Genomic DNA, 11,616 nt, shown 5'->3' with positions numbered 1-11,616 from the left:
ACTACCGATTGAGATGCGGATCCTCTTGAGTATATTGTCTAGGTCCATCTTCCCTAAGACCGGGAGATTTGACTTTGTATCTGAGAGAGACCTAGCTCTCATGTTCTATATGCTTCATGACACCCCAATCAACTTCCCTAAACTCATATATCGATACATGTGTGAGCCACTAGACAGACTTAGGCTCACCCTACCCTACGGCATGGTCTTCACATTATTATTTAGGGAGTACGAGATTCCTATCCCTGAGGGGGAACCCTTTCGCGCATTGCGATGGACTGATCGCACGCGTGCAGGGACCCTACACAGGATGGGGTTTCGGAAGAGAGAGGGGATTTGGGTTAGGAAGTCATCCATCACCACACAGACCACCAGACCTTCCCCCAGTCCTGAGCCCGATTCTGACTTTCCTGACGTACCAGACTTTCCACCCACTTCTGCTCCTACCACTTCCGCCGGACCCTCCTCCTCGGCTCCACCACCCATGGAGGTCCGCATTGATCCTGAGCAGCTCCGGGAGCTGCGGCAGGAGATAGTCCGAGATCTGAGGGATGAGTTGCTTCGGGAGCTCCGAGGTTCGATGCCTACTCCCTCTCCTGCGCCCACATCTTCCGCGTTGGTTCCTTCCCTGACAGTCGTGACTGACATGATGGCTGAGGTGCGGCAAGAGATATACAACATGAGGACCTTGATGCAGGCCCAGTTCCATAGCATGGGTGAGGTCACGAGCACCACTCGACAGATGCGGGATGACATCGGCCGTGACATGTCCACCACTACCGCGGAGGCCGAGCGCTTGTCGAATGTGCTCATCGACAAGCTGGACGGACTGCAGAAGTCAGTGCTCGAGCTGGATACGACACAGAGCAGGGCCATCCAGGCCATCATTCGCCAGCTCGAGAACGTCACCAATGCGGTCCAATCACTCGTGGAGCGCATGCCTCGAGGAGACACATCCTCGAGAGGAGGAGCCACATCCTCGAGAGGAGGAGCCACATCCTCGAGAGGAGGAGATACATCCTCGAGAGGAGGAGCTACATCCTCGAGGAGACCATAGCTACTTTTTGTGTTTTGTTTTGACATGTATTGTTTTGCTTTACTTATTGTATTCTGAAATGTACTTACATACAAATTAATACAATGAGTAGCCGCATTTTTCTTCAATACTGTGCCTTTTGATCTATGTTTGATTGTGTGTTCTGATTACCTCCTTTTTGATATGATGACAAAAAGGGGGAGAAATATGTATAAAATATGTAAAAGGAGGAGAAATATGCATAAAATATGTAAAAGGAATCAATGGAAATCAATAAAAAGATAAACTCTTAAAACACACAAATTTGTTCTAAGTGGATTCGGTACCTCGAGGCTCATTATCTCTCTTTTGGGGCTCCTAATGGAGTAATCTCCAGAATCTATTCAAGGGATATTCGGAGATTAGCTGAATTCTACTCAAGAACAAATTGACAGATTTTTCCTCTAAAAACCAAAATTTCAGTTCAAAAACTTCAAAGCATTAAAAGGAAATTCAAAGAATCAAAACAAAGTAGAATGCATATGTTGAGGGGGAGAATCTGAAATTTTAACAAAGCTAAATCATTAAAGATATATAAGCCAAACAATTGATTGCATAATATGAAGGCTTATATAATTCCAAATGAAAGGGGGAGCTTTAACTCCGAAATTTACTGTTTCACTCCTTTCAAGTTTGGATAAATTGAATTACCAGACATTTGAATTCATTTATGGATTTTATTTCATTGTTTATTGTGCAATTCACTTTACATATACTCAATGTTTTGTCATCATCAAAAAGGGGAGATTGTGGAGTGATTGATTAAAACCCTATTTGATTTTGATGAGCTCAAAGCATTTGAGTATATTTCTTGTTTACTAATGAATTCAATTAAGTGTTTTCAGTGAAAATCTTCTCTAAGTGTCTCTAGACTTGGTTCATAGTATTTTGGATAAGTTAAGAAGTCAGCTTGAACCAAAGTCTGAGACTCGAGTCGACTCCAGAGTATCACGAGTCGACTCCAAGCGTATCAAGTTCACTGGCACGGGCTCGAGTCGACTCCGGATCGGTACGAGTCGACTCCGACTGAGAACAGACAAACGAACAGAAAGCTTCAATTCAAAACCTGTCAAGCGAGTCGACTCCCGAAGTGCGCGAGTCGACTCCAATGTTTACCGAGTCGACTCCGGAGAAGTATGAGTCGACTCCAAGGAGTCACAGGCAGAAAAGTCAGAGAGCAGTTTTCGGGTCTGAGATTCGAGTCGACTCCAGTGGAACGCGAGTCGACTCCGATGGTTGGCAAGTCGACTCCAAAGAAAGTGAGAGTCGACTCTCAGAGGAACACAAGGAAAAAGACAGAAAGCATTTTCGAACTCTGAGATTCGAGTCGACTCCCGCAATACGCGAGTCGACTCCGAGACTCCGCGACCACAAAGAAGACAGAAGACCAAGTTACTGCCTCTGAGATTCGAGTCGACTCCCAGACAGCTAGAGTCGACTCCAAGGCAGCTTCACATCAAAAAGGCAGAAGACCAAGTTTCGGAAACTGAGAGCCGAGTCGACTCCGAGGAAGTTCGAGTCGACTCCAAGACTGGACGAGCCAAAAAGACAGAAGATAGGGAGTTCGGGCTCTGAGCGCCGAGTCGACTCACAGGATTGACGAGTCGACTCGAGTGGACCAAATTCAAAAATAAATCCACGGACTCCATGGGATGAGCCGACTCCGAGAAAGCCAAGCCAGCTCCAGAAGTTGGCGAGACGACTCTGGGTCAAGACAAGTTGACTCCCAGTCGCGAAGGCAACTTTAATTCAAATCTGGAACAGTTGCCGAGTCGACTCCGGAAAAGTATGAGTCGACTCCCGCTACAGACGAGTCGACTCCTGATCGCGCGAGTCGACTCCAACCCACCAACGGACACATTGTCAGGCTGTGCAGAGTGTGCAGAACGGGCAGAAAAAGGTGTCTAACGGCTAGTTTCCGTGGGGGTTGGTTTAAATAGCCACAGAAGACTGTAGCAAAGTAGAGAACAACCATTCCACTCCAAGTATTCAAGCATTCAATCTCTGCAACCTGTTCTTCAACGAAAAAAGAGGAAAGAGCTGCATTAACTGCATCCACCTACATCTTTCCAGCAATTAAAGAATCCTCCTCCTGCATTCAAGTCGACTACACATTCAAGAGGAGACCCGAAGTTTAAGAAGCCATTCCTCTTCTCCAACTTAAAAGCGTTTGAGGGCTTCTAAACTCTTTTCAGATTATATTGTTTTCCATCTGCTTTTGAGAAGCTTAGTTTTCTGTTTGTCTATATTATTTACAACTTGTATCTGCTTGGTTCAATCGGGGGATTGAATCAAGGGTATTGAGGTTGGTTGGTGAGCCGAGTGTAAAACCAACGTGTGTAAGGGTTCGATTGTGATCCCGGGAAAACAATCGGGGTGATTCTAGTCGGTGAGCCTGGAAAAACCGACCGAGTTCGTTGTGAGCTCGTAAAACAACAAGTTTGGTTGTGAGCTTGGAAAACAACAGGCTGTAATCCAAGGGGGTTATAGTGAATTCCCAAGTGAGACTTGGGGAGTGGACGTAGGAGCAAGGGTTAGCTCCGAACCACTATAAAACTTGGTGTTTGTGATTGATTGTCTCTCTTCTTCTTCCTCTCATATCACTCACAGCACATAGCAATTAATTAAACAACTTGCAATAGTTTTAATTAGTCATTCACAACGTTTTAAATAGCTAACTTATTTTAAAACCCAATTCACCCCCCCTCTTAGGTTGTCTATCTGGGCAACAGGGTCTCCTCTTGAATGTGTAGTCGACTTGAATGCAGGAGGAGGCTCTTTCAATGTTGGGAAGAAGTAGGTGGATGCAGTTAATGCTGCTCTTCCCTCTTTTTCGTTGAAGAACAAGTTGCAGAGATTGAAAGCTTGATTACTTGGAGTGGAATGGTTGTTCTCTGCTTTGCTACAGTCCTCTGTGGCTATTTAAACCAACCCCCACGGAAACTAGCCGTTAGAGAGCTTTTTCTGCCCGTTCTGCACACTCTGTACACCCTGACAATGTGTCCGTTGGTGGGTTGGAGTCGACTCGCGCGATCAGGAGTCGACTCGGCTGTAGCGGGAGTCGACTCATGCTTTTCTGGAGTCGACTCGGCAACTGTTTCGGATTTGAATTAAAGTAGCCTCTTAGACTGGGAGTCGACTCGTCTTGACCTGGAGTCGACTCGCCAACTTCTGGAGCTGACTTGGCTTTCTCGGAGTCGGCTCATCCCATGGAGTCCGTGGATCTATTTTTGAATTTGGTCCACTCGAGTCGACTCGACAATCCTGGGAGTCGACTCAGCGCTCAGAGCCCGAACTCCCTATCTTCTGTCTTTTGCCTCGTCCAGTCTTGGAGTCGACTCGAACTTCCCCGGAGTCGACTCGGCTCTCAGTTTCCGAAACACTGTCTTCTATTTTTTTGATGTAGAGCTGCCTTGGAGTCGACTCTAGCTGTCTGGGAGTCGACTCGAATCTCAGAGACAGTAAATTGGTCTTCTGTCTTCTTTGTGGTTGCGGAGTCTCGGAGTCGACTCGCGTATTGCGGGAGTCGACTCGAATCTCAGAGTTCGAAAAACGTTCTCTGACTTTTTCCTTGTGTTCCTCTGAGAGTCGACTCTCACTTTCTTTGAAGTCGACTTGCCAACCATCGGAGTCGACTCGCGTTCCACGGGAGTCGACTCGAATCTCAGACCCGAAAACTGCTCTCTGACTTTTCTGCCTGTGGCTCCTTGGAGTCGACTCTTGCTACCCTGGAGTCGACTCGGTGAACATCGGAGTCGACTCGCGCACTTCAGGAGTCGACTCGCTGACAGGTTTTGAGTTGATGCTTTCTGTTCGTCTGTCTGTTCTAAGTCGGAGTCGACTCGTACTTATCCGGAGTCGACTCGAGCCCGTGCCAGTGAACTTGATACGCTTGGAGTCGACTCGTGATACTCTGGAGTCGACTCGAGTCTCAGACTTTGGTTCAGGCTGACTTCTTAACTTATCCAAAATATTATGAACCAAGTCTAGAGACACTTAGACAAGATTTTCACTGAAATACTTAATTGAATTCATTAGTAAACAAGAGATATACTCAAATGCTTTGAGCTCATCAAAATCAAATAGGATTTTAATCAATCACTCCACAATTGATTTTTCTTTTTTTTATACCAGGCCAATATAAATTTGGATTGAGCCTTCCTTAGTCTCGATATAAAACTTTTGTCTTTTAGTAGACATTGGTTCTATTATTTTTTGAAGTTGGGTGGGAACTGAATAAGTATGAAAGATTAATTTTTAAGAAACGTGAGGCATCTTTCTTAGTGAGTGTGAGGCATGAGAGAGAGAGAGAGAGAGAGAGAGAGAGAGAGCTTTTGGCTTCTTGTAAGAGAGCCAAGTTTGAATCTCGGCTCACAATTTTTTAATAAAATATTTTCTTCTGTGTCCTAAATTTTTCTTCCAACCTCTCTTCCTTGTTATTATTATTATTTTTTTTATATTTATTCTGGATTCTAAGTTAACACATTTGATCTACTTCAAATAGCATACCATTCTGCACATAGCTTCGAAATACAAGTTTAATTTCTAGACATAACTTTACCGTCTAATCTTCAATTGATGTGATTCAACTTGCATTGGAAAGCTCCCTTGATGTTAGAGGTGCTTGAAGTGGAGTTTCACATGAAAATTCAATCCTTGACATTTTTGGTAAATTCTTAAATTTGTGGCTATCTGTGACACTCCTAACACTGCAAACGTTTAAGCTCCATGGCAACTTTGGTGGTAACCTCAAAGTTATGAATAATTTGGCTGCATTAGATATATATTAGGATTGATGTTGTCCAGTGCAACAGGATAGCAAAGATTGTGTTGGCATCACACTATGGTGATATGATACACACATACCCTTGGAATTTTCTCCTTTTTCCTATCTTTCATATTATTGTTTTTCTTTTCTTTAAGGGTGTGTGTGTGTGTGGCTTAAAGTGTTCTTGAGTTGGAATTAGAACAACTTTAGTCTAGTGTGGTTGAAAAAATCTAGGGTGGGCACAAGATCCGGGATAGGCCATGATCAATACTTAGATCAAAATTTGACATGGTATTTCTTTTTCTTGGAGATGCCAAGGAGGGTTTCATTGCTTAATCCCTCGAGTAAAATGGATTACAACATCGAATGTCCCCTTTTTGTACGAGTAGGAGATGGAATATGTGCCCAAATAGGGGCTTTTGGTCTCACCATCTAAAGGGTATTTGACACCTATTACTTTGTGGGGGGATAAGAACTAAAATAGATTTTTGTCATCTCACATTGAAATTGAGAAGAGAACAGAACCAGAAGTTCACAATAAGATGTGAAGGGGCTCTTCGAGTTGTTATTTTTAGATTTTAATTGGATCCCGTGGAGGCCTATCTCATAGTTGGTGCACTATATAAATCTATAGGGGTTCCAAGAAGGTCAAATACCCTAATATTCACCACCCTTTCTTTCCGCCCTTCTATGCTGCATGAAGGCTACACATCACCTCAAGCTCAAGATTTAGGTGGCATTTGGTGTCCTAGATGGGATCATAAGGGTAATTTTAGATCACTGGTGATCCTTATGCCAAGATAATCTGATCCCCGATGATCTAAAATCACAACGTTTGTTATGCTATTTTTTAATGATTAAAGATTTCTAGGTATCCATGAGTAATCTGTTTGGTATTCCATACAAATTCAAAATTACTAGCTATATAATACCAAAACTATCCATGATATATTTCAAAAAAATATATTGATTAATCTTATAAAATATTAATATGTTTATTAATATACTTCTTAAAAATAATTTATTAGTTCTATAAATTATTAATCCTATAAAGATATATTAATTGTTATTATAGAATTAATATTTTTATTTATACGCATAATATATTTTTTAATACTAATATTTATTTGGATTAAAAAAATAAGGTAAATAGAAGTAATATATTAAATAATTTCATTATATAAATATAAGTACAATAATATATTTCTACTAAATTTATAATTATCATTGAACAATAATGTAATAATAAGATGATTAATAATATATTATAATATAATCTATCATAAATACAACACACATTATGATATAATAGAATATCATATCATGTATATAATATTGATATAATATATTAATGATACATTGATATACTAATTTTTTTGCTAGACTAAGAGATATTTTTATCCTCAAAATTTGGCCTAAGACCACTATCCTTAGGGTGGCATTTGGTGTCCAAATAGAATCACCAAGGTGATCTTAGATCACCAGTGATCCTTATCCCAAGATAATTTGATCTTCGATGATTTAAGGTCACCATATTTAGTGTACTGCATTCTAGTGATTAAAGATTTCTAAATATCTATGAGTAACCTATTTAGTATTCCATAGAAATCCAAGATCACTCACAATATAATACCAAAACTACCCCTAATATATTTCATAAAAATATATTTACTAATCATATAAAATATATTATAATAAAATATTAAAATATTTATCAATATATTAATTATTAATATATTTCGTAAAGATATATTCACTAGTCCTATAAATTATTTATCTTATACATTAATCTTATACGAATATCTCAATTGTTATTATAGAATTAATATTTTTATTTATACTTATAATATATTATTTTTTAATACTAATAATTATTTTGATTAGGAAAATAAGGCAATTTGAAGTAATATATTAAATACTTTCATTATATAAATATAAAATATAATAATATATTTCTACTATAATTTAAAATTATTATTGAATAATAATATGATTAATAATATATTATAATATAATATATGTCATAAATATAATATATAATATCAATATAATATAATATATTTATAATATTGATATAATATATTAACGGTATATTAATATATCAAATTTTTTTCTGGACTGAAGGGCATTTTTGTCCTCAATTTTTAGCCCGATCTCAAGGACGGGTATTCTATCAATAGGTTGGGCGGTGATTTGAGAAGGGTTGATTTAGAATCATTGCCACATAGGATCACCGTAGTGCAACCAAATACAGTGATTTCGATCATCACCTCCACCCACATGATCCTTGATTTTGGGATGATCACCCCTAACAAACATCCGCTGGATGATCACTCTATACCAAATGCCTTTTTAAGGGATGAAAATAGGGTTCAGGTTGTATCTTTTACGCTAAAAAGATTCACCTTATTTTGCGACGTCAATCATTAGATTATGCAATGGTCACTTCGAGATATATATAGGTGGATGGAAGAAAGATATTGGAGTGCTTTAAATTTGTGCAAGATGTGATCTTATGGTTGACATCGTAAAATAAGATCAATCATTCTTTCATACAAAAGATGTAAACCGAACCCATGGAAATACGGCCCACACCTAAGTGGTTGGAACTTTGCTAGAACTCACGGCTGGCTATGGCACGGATCATGAGGCTTGTAAGGGCGAGTTAAAGATCTGGGAAATCGGAATTAAGTGATGTAAGGTAAAGTTTCTAATCCACTTAATCCTAGATAACAAATATGTACCGCACCTGCCTTCTTATAATTTCTGCATGTGTTTCTGAAGAGTCGGACAAACATAGCTTCATCAATAAGCTGGCTAAAACCAAGATTGCTTAAAGCATCTTGATAGCTTTAGCTTCACAACTAAGCACTTTTTTTATGAATCGTCACTTATCACAGTTCCATGCCAGCCAGTGATCTAGCAACAGCTATTGGCCTTTAATGGCACTGTTCTTAGACACTACTGTCCACAACATGGAAGTCTTAGATGAACTGTCGCCATCTTTATGCACCCTATCGTAAAGGCCAGACTTCTCCTGAAATCAACTCGATCTAGACTTCTGCCGAATTTGAAATCTCGACTCATCTGTTAGGTTTGGAGTCAAAATCAAAACAAGCCTATGCAACTAGTTGCATTGTGGATCTAACAAAACTGGATTTAATATGATCCAACTTGTCCAAAAGTACATAGATAGCTCAAAAATCTAAGTTCACTTGTGGGCCAACACAGGCCTATTGGGCTGTGTCCAATATGGGCCAAGCTTGGGCCCTATTGGGCCGTGTCTAATGTGAGCCAATGCAGACTTGTTGGGTCGTGTCCAATGTGGGTCAAGTTTCGCCCTACTAGATTGTGCCCATTATGGGCCAAATTCGCACCCTATTGGGCCATATCCAATGTGGGCCAATGCGGGCCTTATTGGGTCGTGTCCAATGTGGGCCAAGTTTGGGCCTTCTTGGGTCGTGTCCAATGTGGACCAATGTGAGCCTGTTAGGTCGTGCCCATTATAGGCCGAGTTTGGGCCTTATTGGGTCGTGTCCATTATGGACCAAGTTCGGGCCCTGTTGGGCCGTGTCTATTATCAGCCAAGTTCGGATTGCGTTCACCTTAGGTCTGTTCATCAATTACGAGGTCGTGTCCAATAATATTTTTGGTTTTACATAGCTCTGAAATTGACAAAGGAGTTAATTATATTTAATGATATTTAAACAGGTGAATCTGATCCGTCTATGTAAAGTAGGATTTAAAGCAAGAAGAGATAAGTAACTTAATACTTCAAAATGTATTTTTCAAATTATTTGACAAAATAATTTATTAGCTGATTAAATTTTGATATATATTTTGTACTTAGTTAAACGGATCACACATCTTAATAATCATTTTAAAATTATGTTATATATTATGAAATCTAAAAAATGTAACTGAGCAAATTATGAAAAAAAATTATTTTGTCTACATGTATGTATTCTCAGCATGGGCATGATCTATTCTGACCCCACCAATAGAATTTATTCATCGGCTCTGTTGACTTATATCTGTGGAAAACTGGTTTCGACACCTCACCACTGGTGATTAGAATAATGGATTTGGACACCGTTATCATCGGTAGTTAATAATAGTAGATTTAAACACTGTTGCCACCGGTGGTTAAGAATAGTGAATTTGACACTTTATGCAACCCATGCTACTGGGTTACATGGTCATAGCCTATTTATGTTGGGATTCTGATATCGGAGTTTTTATAAAAATGCTTAGTAAATTTCAAAAGAAAAGATATGTTCATTGATGATTTATTTTTCAGTCATTATTTTATACTTTGATTAAATATCTGGCATGCTTTGACCCCATTCTGGAGTATTATGTTGCTTACTGGGCTAATGTAGCTCATTATTATATTTTTTTCTATTTTCAAATCTAGATGTATAAACGTATGGGACCTAGAGAGTGCGCTAGAATCTTAAAGATTTTTTAGTTATTGGCATTTCAGTTAGACTAGTCAGAGTATTTGATTTATGTTCACATATGATATTTTGAAACTTTGGAAGATTTCTTTGAATAAATTATTGATAAAAAAATTCAAAAGTTTATCATTGCTTTGATATGATCTGCAGCCTTGCATGCATATACGGTCCACCGTGCAAGCGGGCGGCGTCTATAACGTTTCAGACTCGGGGCATGATAAATTTAGTGGTATTAGAGCAAATCTGGCCCATAATCTATGTGGATTAGGAGACACTGCAACATGGATCCATTGAAGCTGACTACGGATCGATCGTGGTGTTTGTGATTAGATATAAATGGATTTAAACTCTTAGCCCGACAAGAACGTTAGAGCTTAAATAGAGGGATTATGTAAGGACCCGTGCGGGTGTGTATTTAGTCCTATATTGGTTATTTGCCAAGGAGATCTTAGGTACTTATACAGGACTAAAGCCCTGTTTGGGGGAGCTGTTGGCAGTAGAGCTGTTGGAAGTAGAGCTGTTGATAGTGGAGCTGTTATAAAAAGCTGTTTACTGTTTGGTAACTATATTCGTAAAGTGTTGTGGTACTTTATTTTATGTTTGGTAAGCAAACTGAGAAAGCTCCAAAAATACTTTTAGATAAAAAATGATATTTGGTAAAATTTTCGGAAAACTGTTTCAGCTTTTGCGGGAAGCTGAAAACAGCTTTTCGGGAGAAGCTCCAATTTGGAGCTTTCCGAAAATGTTATTTTCAGTTTTGTCGGAAAGCTGTTTTTTGGACCAAAATATCCCCATTTAAATCACACTTTTTCCCCCAAAATCCTTATCCCGCCTCTTTCTTTCTTCCTTTCCCTCTCAATCTTCTCCTTCCTTTCTCTCTATTTGTTAGAGAGATAAATGGTCATTAGAAGGATGAAAAATTAATTTACACTAATAATTATAATATTTTATATATTTATTATTGTATTATACTATAAATATAATATTATATTACATTATATCATAATATATTGATATGTTATTTAAATAATTTATTATTATATTAAATTATTATTCTATAATACATAATGTTATAGTACTATATTATAATAATATTATATTGCATTACATTAATATTGTACTATATCATATATTTATATATTAATACATATTATATTTTATTATACTCTGTTATATAATACTGGTAATGTCTTTTATGGTCATTTTGTCACACAAAAGTACTTTCTCAGTTTGTTTACCAAATACATGTTAAAGTGCCACAGTACTTTAGAAATGTAGTTATCAAACAGCAAACAGCTTTTAATAAACGCTCT

This window comes from Phoenix dactylifera, chromosome 12 (genome assembly GCF_051530095.1).
Source record: "Phoenix dactylifera cultivar Ajwa chromosome 12, Ajwa_hap1_PhDact_Kaust_v1.1, whole genome shotgun sequence".
Classification (NCBI taxonomy): Eukaryota; Viridiplantae; Streptophyta; class Magnoliopsida; order Arecales; family Arecaceae; genus Phoenix; species Phoenix dactylifera.
The sequence above is the reverse complement of the archived record's forward strand: the minus strand, read 5'-3'. Positions refer to the sequence as shown.